At 37.9% G+C, this 17,142-nt stretch overlaps 1 pseudogene across 1 annotated transcript; it reads left to right on the top strand.

Moving 5' to 3' along the window:
- On the top strand, nucleotides 756-3,479 carry LOC18766887 (annotated as a pseudogene). Its single transcript, XR_002269519.1, has 2 exons — nucleotides 756-1,671; nucleotides 2,271-3,479. The product of XR_002269519.1 is annotated as an ethylene-responsive transcription factor ABR1 (transcript).

Raw genomic sequence — 17,142 nt, forward strand, 5'->3', positions numbered from 1 at the left:
AATTTTTCAGAATTCCCACCATTTAAATTAATAGGACATAGCATTGCTCTTGTTCACAATTACAATATAAATTAATATAAGCAAAGTCGCACCAAACATGATGACGCATGAACTAGTTGCCTAAGTTACCTTTATCTACTTGGGTTTTACTTCTTCATCTCAATTTATTAGTAATTATAATATAGTACTGGAGTATGATTACGCGGTATAATTCGTCCACGTATTATAATATCAGAGATATTATTGATTTTATACTTTAAAAGTGAGAAATCTTAATTATGTTGTTCACACGTTGATGAATTGTAACACGTGAACATACTCCAATACTATAATTTCTCTAATCCAAGGCAAGTAAAAAACTATGGAACTAAACCCACATGAAAAAGTAGATGACTAAGGAATAATTAAGAATAATACTTTTCCATTCCCATAATATAAAAAAAGAAAAAGGAAAAGAATATACTCGTGCAATTAAGCCCATGTTGCCAAATTGCCAATTACGGGCTAATCACTGAAGCCCAACAGTACTTGGTACTATAAGCTATTCCAAGCATTACATGTCGGCATATAGTCTTGCAATGGAGAACTCAATTCAAACATGAACTCTCTCTCTCTCTCTCTGTCTCTCTCTCTCTCTCTCTCAATCTCTCTCTCTACAAAAGAAGTACACCGACAGAAGTCTTACTTTAAAGCCCATATATATGCAAATTAAAAAGCCCTTCTGTGTGAACATGATCTCCACCTTAGAGTCGGTTTATGCGATCTATATTTTGGGGGGTTTGGGCATAAATCACATCTAAAATAAGAAATTGCAAAACCACAAGTTTTAATTGCACAAAAAAAGAAAAAAAGAAAAAAAGAAAAACTCAATAAAGGTGCATGGTATTCGATGAACCAAGGTCTCTGAAGAATAGGAATAGCCAGCTGCACTATTTTAATGGCGGCTCGTCAAGTTTGAATTGTGCATCACCATATATATATAGCCGTTGTTCTCAAAAGGGTCTTCATAATTTGTCAAAACTCGATCTGGGTCATCCTAAATTTCCTCGAATATCATCATCAATCATCGCCATCATTTCAGATTGAATTAGCTGAGAGTAGCTGGGTTTTACATGTGCTTGCTGAAGGTGGCGAACCAGAGGAGCTCAGGCGGTCAATACGACAGGTTTGAATCTTCAAACGACGATGACCATGGCGAAGAAGCCTACACATACGAAGAACAGCCACAAGCTGCTGCTATTAATCATGAATTAATGAACCAATTACCTCACCAGAACGTTTCGCCGACAATGTTTTTGGGGTACAGTCGGCCAACGGAGATGTCGGCAATGGTATCTGCTTTAACGCATGTCGTTTCTGGACAGAGAGGCAGTGACAGCTGGGGACATATTGGAAGCGGTGGAGTTACGTCTAGTTTTGGACAACTTTATTCTTCTTCTTCTTCTTCTTCTGCTTCTCCTTCTGCTTCTCCTTTGTCAGCTTTTTCATCTACTTCTGGTCCCTCTGCCTCTGGTTCTCATAATTGGGTTGGCCAAAAACGAGGGCGTGAAGAAGATTTAGCTGCTGCTGCTGCTCAGGCCCAATTCATGGAATCTGCTAACAGAGTTTACAGAGGAAGCTATGGTGATTTCAGAGCAACAACACAATCTGAGTCTTCATCTGGTGCAACAGGTCTGTTTTCAATCATCCAAAGCATCAACTTTCATTCACTTCTTCTATTTCTTTTCCTAATCTGAACTTGCTTTTTCTTTGATTTTATCTTCTAAAAACATCAATGCTTTTGCAAAAAGTTCGAAGCAAAATATTTTGTTCTTCAAGTTCATCTTAAACTCTAGCTTGTTCTGAACTTATTTATCTAAACAATCTTTAATCCTAGACAATTTCTTCCTCATCCTTTTTTTTTTTTTTTTCTTTTTTGTTAAGATTTGAAGAGAGTTCTTCTACATAAAATAACAGTAAATATTATTTTTTTCCCTAAGTTCTTTCTGATATGATAACATGCTAATATATGTTTCTGATATTGCATGCTGCATAGAGTTTGTTGTAAACATAGCATAAGTAAGGAAGATTAGAACTTCTAATCTATCAACTTTCTAGAGAATAATATTACAATCCACCTTCAAAATTATTCTTAAAAAAAAAAAAAAAAAAAAACAATGAAACAGTGTCTTCCACCATGTAAGCTTACCATCTCAATATGGTATAACTTGTATATATAAATCTTCTTATTCCAATACTAATTATCAACATATTTTTACATACAATGACAGAAGAAGCTACAAATGCTGTCACCACCACGACCACCGCCTCCGCCGCCACCGCAGCTTCTGCCGTACCATCCACACCATCAAGCTCAGAAACTGTTTCATTTGAAGAACCCGCAGAAAGGAGGAGGAGATACAGGGGAGTGGAGACAAAGGCCATGGGAATGGCAGCTGAGATACGTGATCCACACAGGCTGCAGAGTCTGCTCGCACATTCGACACGGCGGAGGCCGCCGCTCGAGCCTACGATGAAGCTGCTTTAAGATTCAGAGGAAACAGAGCCAAACTCAACTTCCCAGAAAATGTCAGGCTTGTACATCCCCAACCACAGCCACCAAATCTCCAAAACTTCAATTCAGATTCTGCGCCAACCCATTTAGCTCCAATCTTATCTGCTCAGCCATTGCAGCTACCACCACAACCACCACCACAACTTTACCAGCCCCAACCCTTTCATGGCTCCTCTGACTTTCTCAGAGACTACTTTGACTACTCTCAGTTGCTTCAGAGCTCCACTGACTTCCATGCACAGCAGCAACAACAACAACAGCAGCCTACAAATTTGCTACAGCAAATGTACTACAATTCCCAACTGGCTTCACTTCAATCTTCCTTGTTAAATCCACCATCATCCTCCAGTTCCTCTTCTACATTGCCATCCTCTGCTTCTGCCTCTGCTTCATTTCCTCTGTTCTTCTCTGATCAGAATCAGCAACTTGGTTTCTTCCGCCCGCCGCGAAATCAGATTAATCCTGGTGGTTCTTCTGATTTCCCAGCACCATCTTGGTCACAGTCCGGCAACAACCCATCCTCTTCCGGTTAACACTTTCATGAACAATTTTTTTTGTTTTTTTTCCTTTATTTTATTAATTAGAGCATTTTCTTGTCACTAGGTTTTTATTTTTAATATATTATATAAATATACCCCAGTATTTTGCACGTAGTTTTGTTCTAGTTGTTTATGTCATCCTAGTACTGTAGAGCGAAACACAGAGCAAATAGAATATATAAATGATAAAGCAAAGAGATAGAAACAAGGCAGCACTTAGGATTTAGGTGTAGTTTGTTCTCAGAAGATTTGATGTCTACATTCTTTTCTCAGCGACTATCTATGGAAAAATGTAGAAATATTTTTTTTAACCTGTCTGCATTTTGCTTTACATCCAGAGATCAATTAAAGAATGCCTTTTGCCATTTTGTTTGTAAATAAAATAATTTTTTGTGCTGATGTTGATCTTGATTCGTCGTGGTTATCCTTTGCGTTATGGGAATTCATCTTGTGCTCCTTTGTGAATTTACCAATATACCCTGTTTGTGTTGATCTTCACACCTAAAACTGTGGATGACGATCGGATGAAACTAGAATAGCATATAATTTGTTCATGATGGATCCTATCCAAAAAATGAAGGGATATGAATGAGACTGAAACCCACCAAGATTTATGGTGGGTTTTAAAATTTTTTTTTTTTTCTGTTATCACATCTTACAACCAATTTTAGGTTAGGTTCAGGTCATTACGAGTCCGACTCAAGCCTAACAAGATTTTTTTTCTCTTTTTGATACAAGTGATATTTGAAGGAGGAGGAAATCGAATCTAGAACCTCATATGCATTAATAAATACTCTTAAATACTTGAGTTATAAACCTCTTGCGAGCCTAATAAGATTATGTAAGAGATAAAAATGTGTAATATTTTATAGTAGGGCAAGACATGAACATGAAAAGGGGAATTAGAATATTGGAACACTTGAATCAGTCCCTCATTTGACCATTGGATATGGTTTAATTTGTCTTAGAAGTTTTTTAGAAATACGATCACAATAGGTCATCCATGCCATAAGCTTCCTATGAATTGACGATTCAAAGCCTAAATTTCAATTAACATGTAGAGCAAGCTTCAACAACCCTTTTTTCTTCATTATTTTATGGAAAGAGTGCTTGCCCTTAGTCTATATAATTATGATAATGAGGAAAAATCTCTATAAATCTTATTGTTTTTCTATTTAGTTTTCCGAATGATTAGAAATTGTTCTTTATAGTAGAAGATCACGTATCATTATGTGACTAACTTTAAGGGATATTTTCATTATTATATATAGCTCATTTTAGTCCTACAATTCATATTTTTACTTAGTAAGGTAATCTGCTCTCTATTTAGGATTTTACATTTAGCTTGCATCAAGGGGAGCAGATAATCTTGTTGAGCAAAAGACGTGAACTATTGCTTTGTGTTACGCGTGAAAATGTTTGTTTGTGGACAAAACGACACATTTAATGTTGGTCACAATGACCAATTTAAATGGAGATTTGACACAATGCGATGAGAATGAACAAATTGATGTGTGGACCAAAATAGTAAGGAGTACATTGATTGATTTGAAAATTTAAGAACTCAAATGAGAACTTTTGAAAAGCTCAAGACCATTCATAATAAAAACCCCTTAATAGTTTTTTTTTTTTTTTTTTTTGTGTGGTGAAGTTTCTTCTTTTTCTTTTTCCATGGGCACACAAGCAAAATAAAAACAAAAAACAAAGGCTAATAACAATAGCATCTATTGGTATGAATGATAATCTATTTTTTATTTTTTATTTTAGTACAACCGATAATCTAAATTGTAAGGGGAGAGGGGGTTCTCACTCACACTACCAAATGCCATGGAGGTTCGAACCTCCACTAGTCTACCAATCAAGACCATTTTTCACTGGGCTAGAGCTTGTTGGCATCTCTCTTCTTGTTTAAAAAGACAGAAAATTGTATAAATCGGTGAGACCAAAAAGATAGTCGAAAGAACCCTACAACTATGAATAAGCCCTATGTCCACTGGCGGAACCACCAACAAGGCTATGGTGGGCTATAGCCCAGGGTAGTTTTTGAAGAAAAAAAAAAACTCATATATATGGCCCACTAGTAACTACGATACATTAGGGAAATATGAGATCTTGTTTTAATGAAATTTTTTGAAGAAAAAAGAAAATGTATATGGCCACCATAAATTACAATGTTAGAGCACCTCCACCCCAAAAGGTAAGGGCAAGGCAAAGGCAAGGCAAGGTTTGACACTATTCACATGAATACTGTTAGCCTTGCCTTTTTTTGTTCGACCTTAAAGGGCAAGGGCAAGGGCAAGGGAAAATACTATGCACTTTACTTTATTTCTTATTTTTTTTATACTTAACCATTAATTTTTATAAGCTTTTCAGATAATATTTTCGGTTGCCACGTGTCATTATTTATTATAAAATTCTCACCTAAAATTTCAGATAACATTTTCGGATACAATTTTTGAATTAAATTTTTGGATAAGAATTTCGGTTGCCACGTGTCCATCAAATTTCAGATAAGATTTTCAGATGAGATTCTCGGTTGCCACGTGTTTTATTTCATATAAGATTTTCGGATATTTATTAAAAAAAAATTATAATATCAGATTTCAGATAAGATTTTCACCCTCTAAAATCGTGCCACGTGTCATCTCTATCTTCTAAATCCCTCTATAAAACTACACCCTCAACTCATACATCTCACACCATATCCTTTCTATTCTTTCATTTCTCAGATTTTACAAAACACATTCTACTCTCAATGTCTAACTTGAGGAGGGTGTTAGAGAGGCAAGAGCAAGAAGAGGAAGAAATCAAGTGCAGATGTGCTGAAGAAGATCGTGAGGCCGATGAAGAGGAGGAAGAAATGGTTGTAACGGTGTTTATGCTCAATGAATCAAGGCAACACCACCGTCGTCGTGGCCTGAATGTGGACATACATAGATAGTCTCGGGATAAGAATCTCTTGGAATATTACTTTATCCCAAATTCGTTGTATCCTGTTTCTCATTTTTGAGAGAGATATAGAATGCAACCTCATTTGTTCCAAAAAAATCATGCATGATATTTATAATTACGACACATACTTCGTTTAGAAGTATGATGGTGTTGGGGTTTTGGGTCTTCTTTCGGAGCAAAAATTTACAGCTGCTTTGAGGATGCTTGCTTATGAGGCATCTGCAGAGCAGGTTGATGAGATTTCTCGGATGGAAAAATCAACTATCCTAGAGTGCTTGGTGAGATTCTGTGATGCAATAGAAAATCTATACAAGAGGGAGTACCTTCGCAAACATATGGGTAGGGACCTCCGAAGGCTTGTACAAAAAGTTGAGGCTCGAGGTTTCCCTTGAATGATTGGAAGCATTGATTGCATGCACTGGCAGTTGAAGAATTGCCCAACTTCTTGGCAAGGAGATTATGGGAATCGAAAGGGCCAAAAAAGTATAATTCTGGAGGCCGCAGCTTCATTCGACACTTGGCTTTAGCATGCCTTCTTCGGAGTTGTCGGATCTCAGAATGACCTCAATGTGCTTGGTCAATCCCCGATGTTCAACGATGTATTGCGATGTCATTCCCCACAGATCATATACCATATCAACAATACCGTATACTCGGGTGCGTACTAACTAGCCAACGGAATTTATACTAGGTGGATGATATTCGTGAAAACAATTCCGAATCCTTAATCCGAGAAGGAAAAAAGCTTTATTGCCTTTCAAGAAGGTTATAGGAAAGACGTGGAAGGGTGTTTCGGTATCTTGCAAGCTCGTTGGGCAATTATTAGGGGTGCTGCTTAGATGCTTGATGAGGAGGTGCTACGGAGCATTATGATGACTTGCATCATCCTCCATAACATGATTGTGGTGGATAAGTATGATTATGATGCTCCAGAGGTGTTCGAACCCGATCCCACGAACACGGCATTGACAAGAATTTATGAAAGGCCGATGAGACTAAATGGACAACCAATGGAGCATGAACCATTAATTCAGGATGGTCAATACAACAACCCCATGATTGATCGTTATTAGGAAATGCAATCTTCATATGTTCACGAGAGACGTCAAGTTGACTTGATCAAGTACTTGTGGGAGATGACAGGCAATCACAATGGATGAAGTCAAATGGTTTGTTTGGAATTATGCTTTATTTTGTGTGTGGTGTGTTTGAAATTATGCTTTTAATTATGCTTTGTTTTGTGTATTGTTTGCAATAAATTAAGGTTTTTTTTAAATTAAACTTTGTTTTGATGTGCAAATGTTTTTAATAAATAGTCATATTATTTAATGCTTTCTTCATTGAATGAAAGAGAAACAATACAACAAATTAATACATATGACAAATCTTTCAATACAACCTAATGGTTTTGATCATTGAACCAATTCGTATTGCTAGGTCCGTCGTCAGGGAAAAGTTTTCTTTTCATCATATCCCTTCGTTTCAGGAGACATATGGCTCGTATCCATGGCCATGATTTTCATTTCTCTGTCCTCCATGTCTTGTTCTTGTGTCTGTGGTCTTTGAATTGCAAATGCTTTATGTCGTTCCTTGTCCGCTTATTCTCTTTTCAAGTCTCTCTCAATTCTCAATGCTCCGTTCTTAGTTATTTGCTCCAAAAACTGTGCACATTCATTGTTTGAAGTGCTCCCTCTCTTGGCCTTTGCCACCTTTCTCCCAATAGGTCTTGGCACAGTTGGGAGTGGTGAGTCTTGATCCATTGGGGAGTCCAATGGCGAATTGATTTCTGGTGAATCGTGAAGCGGCGTCTTATTCAACAGAACCGGCGAGCCGTTGGAAATAATTTTGAATCTTGAACAATTCTTCCCAACTTTCCAACATTGGTGACCCAAGAAACTTTTTTTGCCTTGCACCGTGGCACCAAACCACATTTGTGCTTGTAGGATCTATTAAAAATAAATAATTGGAAATGCAAGAAAAAAAAATGATTAAGCAAGAAAATATAAACAAATTGGAAACGCAAGAAAAAAAAACATTAAATTGAATAAAACGGCAATTATAAATATTTTACCTCGTCGGCAAGATTTTGACTGCTTCGAATGTTGTCCCTCGCTTTTGCCAAGGAATCTCTCCATTTCCCTAACTCTTTATTTAAAATTTTCCACGTACTGGCCAAGGCCATTTTCGTCCAAGGCGAACCCGGTCTTTCAGTAAATTCTCCATGAATTTTTCTTCACATAGGACAGAACTTCATCTCATTGTCCGTGATCGGGCAATGACTAACTTTCACCCAATACTCACACAACACAATATCTTCCTGAGTTGTCTATGCGCCTCCAGCTTTGACAGAAGTGGCCATTTGTTTTTTTGATACAAATGGAAAGTAGTAGAAAAATATGAGTCGAGAGTAAAAAATGTTGGAAGGAGAAGAGTTATATGAAGATTTGGTGTGGAAAGTGAATAAAATGTTTAGGTATTTATAGGGAAAAAAATCTAGAAATTTTTGGTATTTTTTAAAACAAATTTTGAATTTTTTAAGCCAAAAAACTCAAGATAGTCAGATTTCTGGACAAAAATCGATCGGAGCTTCCGGGAAGCGCCACGTGGAGTCTTCCCGTTGGGAGCTGTCAGGGCTAGCGTCATGCGTGACGTCAGCGAAGTGAAATCAAATTTTTTTTAGTGTTGGCACGTGAAATTGACGAGCCAATGGTAAAAAAAAATTGTTCTTTATAGTAGAAGGTGATGTATCATTATGTGACTAACTTTAAGGGAAATCTTCATTAATATATGTAGCTGATTTTAGTCCTACAATTCATGTTTTTTACTTAGTAAGGTAATCTGCTCTCTATTTAGGATTTCACATTTAGCTTGCATCGAGGGCAGTAGATAATATTGTTGAGCAAAAGACGTGAACTATTGCTTTGTGTTATGCATGAAAAAGTTTGTATGTGGACGAAACGACACCTTTAATGTTGGTCACAATGACCAATTTAAATGGAGATTTGACACAATGCGATGAGAATGAACAAATTGATGTGTGGACCAAAATAGTAAGGAGTACATTGATTGATTTGAAAATTCAAGAACTCAAATGAGAACTTTTGAAACGCTCAGGACCATTCGTAATGAAATCCCCTTAATAGTTTTTAGTAGTGAAGTTTCTTTTTTTCTTTCTCTGTGGGCACACAAGCAAAATAAAAACAAAAAACAAAAAGGCTAATAACAATAGCATCCATTGGTATGAATGATAATCTTTTATTTTTATTTTTAGTACAATCGATAATCTAAACTGTAAGGGGAGAGGGGTTCTCACTCACACTACCAAATGCCATGGAGGTTCGAACCTCCATTAGTCTACAAATCAAGGTCCTTTTTCACTGGGCTAGACTCTATTGACATCTCTCTTCTTGTTTAAAAAGACTGAAAATGGTATAAATCGGTGAGACCAAAAAGAGAGTCGAAAGAACCCTACAACTATGAATAAGCCTCATGTCCACTGGCGAAACCACCAACAAGGCTATGGTGGGCTATAACCGAGGGTAGTTTTTGAAGAAAAAAAAACTCATATATATGGCCCACTAGTAACTACGATACATGAGGGAAATATGAAATCTTATTTTAATGAAAAGTTTTTGAAGAAAAAAGAAAATGTATGCGACCACCATAAATTACAATGTTAGAGAAATATTATTTTTCTCAAGTCTGTTTGTATTCTCTCAAAGATTGCAGGGCACAACTTGAATAGGTACACTTTCAATTATGTTGTTGAATATTCATTTTTATAATATATATTATTTATTACATTTAATATGTATTTATTTTATGTTAAACGTATTTGGTTTTTAGTTTATTGATTTTGTATATACTTTTATTTATAAAAAACTATATAATCTATAAGTTTTCTTTATAAAACAAAGGAAAATGCTAGGGAGACCAACTTTAGATACCAACTTGTGTACCAACTCTCTAATAGAGTGTGGGACCCATTGTATTGGTGGGCTCCACCTCTATTAGAGAGTTGGTACACAAGTTAGTATCTAAAGTTGGTCTCCCTAGCACGACCCAATCATTAGATTTTAGAAGGCTATGGGTAAGTGTCACATAGTAGGCCACCCATGAACAAAATCTTAGACATTTTTTTCACCATTAAAAAACAAGTTGAAGGTAAATAAAAGAAAAAGAAAAAAACAATTTGAGGGGATGTTCAAGTATCTTGGTACAAGTAGGTGAAAAATAAACAAATTAAATCTAAAGACATTTTTATTATTTTCATCAGAAACGTACCAAGAACAGTGTCCTCCTTTTTATTTTTATATGTTATAAGCTAGTCATAAAATAAAATCGTACCTATATTAAGTAATAATTTTATATTTATTTAAAGAAGAAAGTCTAGTACGAGCTTAAAAATATATATATATATATATATATATAAAATTTGAATCATTGAACTACATTTCGAAACGATTCTAAATAATCGTCCCCTCCCTCCCTTCCTCCCTCTCAAAAAGAAATATTCGCTTCTGAAAGGTTCCATTCCTCCATATTATATGTTTATGTTAAATCATTATTTCATAGTTTATTTCACAAAACATGGTTATTTTGAAATAGAAGTTTCCGTATGATCCAAGTCAAGGTCGCTTTCTTTCCTCTAGAATGTATTAAAAAAAAAAGTAAAAAAATAAAAAAACGAATCCCTTTAATACGATTAGGAAGGCAATGTCCGCGTGGGATAGCACACTCGACAGAGACACGAATAAAGTAGGTCAAAACTCAAAAATATGATATGAGTGGGTCCCACGTACCACGTGTGAAGCAACCCGATGGAGCAACGGCTGATGACACAATGCATGCACATAGCGAGAGGAGGAGAGACATCCAATGACCAAGACGTGTCTTGTTTGGTGAACAAAAGGGAGCAGACCCAGCGTTTGGTAACCACATATTTAGACACGTGCTACAATTCTGGGTTCTGGGACTCTTTCTATAATTGAAAATGACCTAAAAAAGAAAGACCCGAAAATGTGCGTTGTGTTTCACGGTTTGGGATGAATCATGATTGGTACTTTTGGTAGTTCACCTACCATTACGCTTTGTGGGAAAATTTGCAAAAGGAGTTAGGGTTTAGCGGGACATGCTTGATAGCTCCTCAACGAGATGTTTGGCACTTCAGCCACGCATCATTTGAAAGTAACCAGTTACATATGTGTGAATCTCATAAGGACATGCGACGTGAGTTTTTTTATATCCGTCTTTTTCATTTTGTGTGATACGTTACGTAATGTGATGAGACGAGAGAGACATACATAATGATTGAACTGTTTTGGGCCTCCCTCTCTGTGTTGAGCTAATGATCCTATTTTTGTTTAGGCTGGGTTGTTGTAATCTTCGGTCTTAGGATGGGCCTCCTATCAATATCAAGCCTAGCTTATTAATCCCTTCTATCACACACTGTATTTTGTCTCTATAGTGAAGTTCAATTTTCAACTAAAACAAAGTTCATTTACGTACAGTTGAAGATTGAAGAATAACAAAGATGAAATTTTTTTTTGATTTAAATTTTGCGAACAATTTTTAGGCTTTTTAAATTGAGAACTGCAAATTATGGACGTGTTGGTGGCTCGACTCAGACTAGATTGGAGTTGAGTTGAATTTAGTTCTTATGAGTTCGATTCCTCTAATTCAGACATGTAATGACACTACTACGATTTACTATTTGCGCGACGAACATGTTTTCGTCGCGCAAAAATCACTATTGCGATGAAAAAAAATACCGGAGCGCAAACAGCAGAACACTAGCGCGACGAAGAAAAATCTTCGTCGCGCAAACAATCTATGCGCGACCAACACTAATTTCGTCGAGCAAAGGTGGGGGAAAAAACCCGGTTTTTTTTTTGGCGCCAGAATCTTGCGCGACGACAACAATCGTCGCGCATGACAATATTGCGCGACAATCGAAATGTTTCGTCGCGTAAAGATGGACAGAAAATTGTCTAATTTTTGTTGCTGTAAAACCCTTTGCGCGACGAAATTGTTCGTCGCAAAATACAACTTAGCGCGACGGAAATATGTACCGTCGCGTAAGAAAACGAGGGTTACTTATTTTTGGCGGCAAAATGCAGGGTGGATAAAACTTTTTTTGCGCGACGGAATTACCTTTGTCGCGTAAAGTGTGATTTCTTGGGCGACGAAATAAATAATTTGAGCGACGTAATTTAAACCTTGCGCGACGAATAATGTTATTTGCGCGACGAATGTTTGTGCGACGGAAAATTTTTTTCGTCGCGCAAAAAACCTGATGTCGGCAGGTAATTGTGGAACGGAAATGTTGTTTTGTGCGACGGAAAAGTGGGTTTTCGCGACGGCATTTTGCGCGACGGAGTGGGTTGTTCGTCGCGCAAAGTCCTTCTTCTTCATTTTAGTATCTGCCATTGCAGAGGCAGAATGCAGTTTCTGCATTCTGCCTCTCTCTCTCACTCTCCCACTGCATTTTGCCTCTCTCTCACTCTCCCTGCCGTTGCTCTGCTGTGAATTCAGTACGTTCATTGGGTATGTATTTTTTGTCGTTAGTTTAAATGTATTAATGTAAATTCGTAGTAACGCTATTAATTTTGTTATCGTTAGGGATATTTGTGATTGGTGATTGGTGGAGAACGATTGAGAAGGTATGTTATTGTAAGTTTGTTTGTTATGTTTGTAATTTTTTTGTGAAGTTATATGTGTATAATGTTGTGAAATTGTGCGTGACATAGCACAATGTGTTGTGATGTACGAAGTTAATTGAAATTAACTTCGTACTTTTATTTTTATGTTTAGTAACATGTAGTTTCCCGTTCGAGATTAGTTGGATTTCGTGCATGGATGCGTAATGCATGACTGCGGTCCAATTAATTCTTGAATTGTCCCATTATTTGGACAGTTTGGTAATGCATAGTGTTGTCACATAATCTTCGGCTACAGGATTAGGTTTCGATTGTGGAGATTTCGGTGTCATCTCGGTACGTTTTTCGGGTGGTACGTAGGTATTTATACCTATGCCCACTTCAAGAACTGTGTCGAGATGCTGTCGAAATTAATCCACGTCGAAATCTAATCTCATGTAGCCGTAGGTTACGTGACAGGACTATGCATTCCCGAATGGGATAGGGCCCTTACCGGAGGCATAAGGTGACATTATAACTTCGTATGAAGTTGTTGTGACTGTTGTGTCGTGATTGTGGTTTCAGGAATTATGGACAGAAGGTGGATACAGAACCCGAATAGATGCGCAGACGAATACTTGGATGGAATCGAGGATTTTATTGAGTTTGCACGTAGACACAACTCGGGTGCAACTAGAATCAGTTGTCCTTGTAGGAGGTGTAACAACACGTTGTGGGAGACAATTGAAAATGTTAGATTTCATTTAGTAAGGAATGGAATGATTGAAATATATAGCATTTGGAACCTTCACGGCGAACAAGTAGACCATGCTTCGTCTTCAAATGCCCCAAGAGTGGACAATGTTGAACCTATTGTGGATCCTAATGATCAAGTCATGGGTATTATACAGGATGCTTTTCCATTCGCATCGACCAACATCAATCAGGAAGGGGAAGATGACGTGCCTACACCAATAGACAGTGCAGAGTGTGAACAGTATGAAAAACTGTTAAAAAATGCCAACCAAGAGTTATACCCGGGGTGCGAGAGCTTTTCCGTTCTCACTGCCATTGTGGAGCTAATGCACGGAAAAATAAAGTATCGTATGTCGAACTTGTGTTTCGATTACTTTTTGGGGGTTTCAAGAGAATGCTTCCGACGGACAATTGTTTGCCGAAAGACCATAAACATGCACAGAAGGTGTTGCACGGTCTTGGATTGGGTTATGAAAAAATCCACGCTTGCAAAAACAATTGCATGTTATTCTACAAAGAGCATGAAACGTTGGATACATGCCCTATATGCAATGAGTCGAGGTTCAAAATGACATCCCAGAATAGAACGACTAAGATACCACAAAAAGTCATGCGTTATCTGCCCCTTAAACCTAGGTTGCAGCGATTGTATATGTCGACGCATACTGCCACAGACATGAGATGGCATAAGGAAAAACGGGTAGACGATGATGTGATGCGGCATCCTGCAGATGGGGAGGCATGGAAAGAGTTCGATCGAACGTTCCCCGAGTTTGCTGCTGATCCCCGAAATGTAAGATTGGGACTTGCCACTGACGGATTCAATCCGTATGGGGTTCTAAACCAACACCACAGCACTTGGCCGATTTTCGCATTCCCATATAATTTGCCGCCTTGAAAATGCATGAAAAAAGAATACATGATGATGGCTGTTTTGATAACTGAGGATCCTGGCAGGTCCATTGATGTGTACTTAAGGCCTCTGGTTGATGAGCTGAAGGATTTATGGACAAACGGTGTTCGCACGTACGATAAATCAACTGGGAGGATGTTCACTTTGCGAGCAGCAGTTATGTGGACTGTGAATGATTTTCCAGCATATGCAATGGTTTCTGGGTGAAGCACAAAGGGTTATATGGCATGTCCTGTATGCAAGGAAGATGTAACTTCTGGTTGGCACGCGGGAAAAGTTTGTTACCTTGGTCATCGGAGATGGTTGCCATGGGACCACGAGTGGCGAGAAAAAGATAAAGAGTTTGACGGGAACACAGAGCGTCGCCTCAGACCTAGAGAATGGTCCGGTGATGAGATCTTGGAACAGCTGAACCGTTTGGATTTTGCTCCGTTCGGGAAAACAGTTAGTCGGACCAGACCTTCTACACATTTGAACTGGACGCACAAGCCTATGTTTTTTGAGCTCCCATATTGGTCGAAACTGAAATTAAGGCACAATCTAGATGTGATGCATGTTGAGAAAAATGTATTCGACACATTGGTGGGCACGATTCTAGATATCGAGGGGAAGACGAAGGACACGATCAAAGCTCGTTTTGATTTGGAAAGAATGGGCATACGAAGGGGTTTATGGATGAATAGGGACAGTGATAAAGCTAGAAGGGATCTTGCATTCTTTTCTATGAAACCGAATGACAAAAAGGAGTTTCTAAAGTTTGTATCGTCTGTTAAATTTCCCGATGGGTATGCTTCTAATATCGCACGTTGCGTGAATGTCGATGGGGGTAAATTTACTGGACTTAAGAGCCATGACTGCCATGTGTTCATGCAACGCCTACTTCCTGTGGGTATTCGACACCTACTGCCGGAAGATGTGGTGAAGCCAATCATGTTGTTATCCAGATTTTTTTCCCAACTGACGGCAAAAACATTGCGAATGACAGACATGTTTCAGTTGCGCCATGACATTGTCCAAGTCCTATGCAAGTTTGAGATGATATTTCCTCCAGCTTTCTTTACAAGTATGATGCACGTGATGGTTCACTTGCCAGAAGAGGCATTGCTTGCTGGTCCTGTCAACTATCGATGGATATATTCAATAGAAAGGTATATAATCTTTATCATTTGTGTATGCATCATTATCGACAGTTTGCTAATTTGTATCATATCGTTTTATTTTGGCAGGCTTCTCGGAGAGCTGAAAAAAAGTGTACGCAACAGGGCAAAGCTCGAAGGATCAATTATAGAGGCTTGGGTTCAATATGAGTCGCTTACTTTCTGTGGAATGTATTTAAAAGATGTGGAGACAGTTTTCAATCGTCCTCAACGCAATAATGACGAAGGTATGAGAAATGAAAAACTTTCTGTTTTTGCCCAAAGCGCACGACCATTTGGAGATCCTGGACGAGGAGAGTCGTTTTCTAGAAATGACATGGAGGTAGCGCATTGGTTCGTACTAAACAATTGTGATGAGATATGGCCTACTTAGATGAGCATGAACAGATGATGAAGCGAGAACATCCATCACATTTGGTTGCCCGGAAACACCGTGAATTATTTCCACAATGGTTTTTGGATTCTGTAAGTTATAAGTGTTTTGTCATTGACAAATATAAATTGTAGTATTTAATTTTGTCAGACTAACATGTAATTGGTGTTGTATACTATTAGGTGAATAAATTGAAATCATCGAATTCCCCCACTTACAGTGATGAGTTATTTAACTTGGCATTCGGCCCAATTCGCGCTAAATTGTTCTCGGGTTGTAATGTTAACGGCGTCAAATTTTTGGGGGCCGCACGAGATGACAAGTTGTGTACGCAAAACAGCGATGTCCATGTCCCAGGTGGAGGCGAAAGAACGGACATTGATTTCTATGGGAAACTGACAACTGTCGTGCAATTGCTTTACAAAGATCGATACCAAGTCATCATGTTTAAGTGTCGATGGTTCGATACCAACCCAAATAGGGCGGGAAGTGTTAAAATCGACCATGGAGTACTGTCTGTGAACATTAACAGAACTTGGTATGATGACGACCCGTACATTTTGGCAAACATGGCGTCCCAAATTGTGTATCTAGATGACCCTAAAGCCGGGAACGGGTGGAACGTTGTGCAGAAGATGGATCATAGGAACGTGTATGATATACCAGAACTAGACCCAAGTGACAACGACGTCGACAATGTGGCTGACCAACGTTTGGAATCTTCAATGGAAAATGATGCGGAAACACTTCGAGATACAAATGTTATACAAGAACCGTTTCAAATAGAAGGAGTGGCTTCAGTCGAAATACCGATTCAGTCAATTACAATTGACCTCGGTGATCTTCCCCGATACGATGTTGCAGTGGGCCCTAGCAACACCAATGATGCAGTTATAGAGGAGGAGGAGGAAGAAGATTGGGAGACCGAGAGTGATGATAGCGACGATAACGAAAGTTATTATAGTTCAGATGATGAATAATGAATTTATTTGTAAATTTATTATGTTAGTGTATTCATTTTGTGTAATACAAATCTTTGAATATATGTAGTTGTCCATATGTAGTTGTGTATTCATTCTCCATATTTCATCACAAACTTCATTGGAATGTCAATACTTTAGTCAGTACTTATTACGACCCCATGCTTGTGGATTGGTTTTTATTTATTTATTTATTCATGTCTTTAACTCTTCAATTATTATTTTTTTAATTCTCCATATAGTTATTTCTTCATGTTTAAACAAAAAATATAAGTTATTT

The sequence above is a fragment of the Prunus persica genome, chromosome G8 (assembly GCF_000346465.2).
Source record: "Prunus persica cultivar Lovell chromosome G8, Prunus_persica_NCBIv2, whole genome shotgun sequence".
Taxonomy (NCBI): domain Eukaryota; kingdom Viridiplantae; phylum Streptophyta; class Magnoliopsida; order Rosales; family Rosaceae; genus Prunus; species Prunus persica.